Source organism: Schistocerca nitens, chromosome 3 (genome assembly GCF_023898315.1).
Source record: "Schistocerca nitens isolate TAMUIC-IGC-003100 chromosome 3, iqSchNite1.1, whole genome shotgun sequence".
Taxonomy (NCBI): Eukaryota; Metazoa; Arthropoda; class Insecta; order Orthoptera; family Acrididae; genus Schistocerca; species Schistocerca nitens.
The window spans coordinates 593,319,932-593,320,651 of NC_064616.1; the positions used below are offsets into that span (position 1 = coordinate 593,319,932).

At 40.6% G+C, this 720-nt stretch overlaps 1 non-coding gene across 1 annotated transcript; it reads left to right on the plus strand.

The window, feature by feature from the left end:
• Positions 1 to 357: 357 nt before the first annotated feature.
• On the plus strand, positions 358 to 459 carry LOC126250473 (U6 spliceosomal RNA). The gene has a single exon (XR_007545704.1). It is a non-coding gene; the product is annotated as a U6 spliceosomal RNA (small nuclear RNA).
• Positions 460 to 720: the final 261 nt, after the last annotated feature.

Here is a 720-nt window from a genome sequence, read left to right on the forward strand (position 1 = left end):
TTATACGTAACTTTCTTCTAAATGTAGCTAACATATAGTACTTGTCTTAAAAAGCGGAAGGAAAGCCACTCTAACTACAGAATGGAGAAAATAAACGCTTAAGTATTTTACTTGAGCGCACTTCTTCAGCGCAACACATAAAGTAACCTGTAGCTCACAAGGAGACCGCACTTACTCGACACCGATTTCGTCCAAGTTCGTGATATTTGCAGGGCTTGGTTAGAGATGACAATACCACAAGTGGGGGCTCCTGATGGCCAGGCGTTTAAAAGAAAATGGCAATTTTGGTGCGGCTCGGGCTAGACATGACACATTAATGGTAGCAACGCACGTAAGTTGGGGGTGGCTGAGTGGATTGTACTCGTTATGGTGGTACATATACTAAAACTGGAACTACACAGAGAAGATTAGTAAAGCTCCTGAGCAAAGTTGACAAAACCTAAGGAAAACAAAGTTGTAAGATTACAGAACGGTAAGCCGAAGGTCGTGGGTTCGAGACCCTCTGTGGAAACTATTTAATCTTTCATCATTTCAATTTTTTACGCTATTTGCCCTGCAAAATAAACGGAAATAAGGTTTAATATGATGTATTAGTAGTACGTTCATAAAAGGCATGAAAAGGAAAGGCAAACAAAAGTATCGGATTCCATACAGTTTTCCAGGAAGCGATTGTAAGCTTAAACACTAGCGTGTTTGTTACTCTTCCCTAACAACCGAACC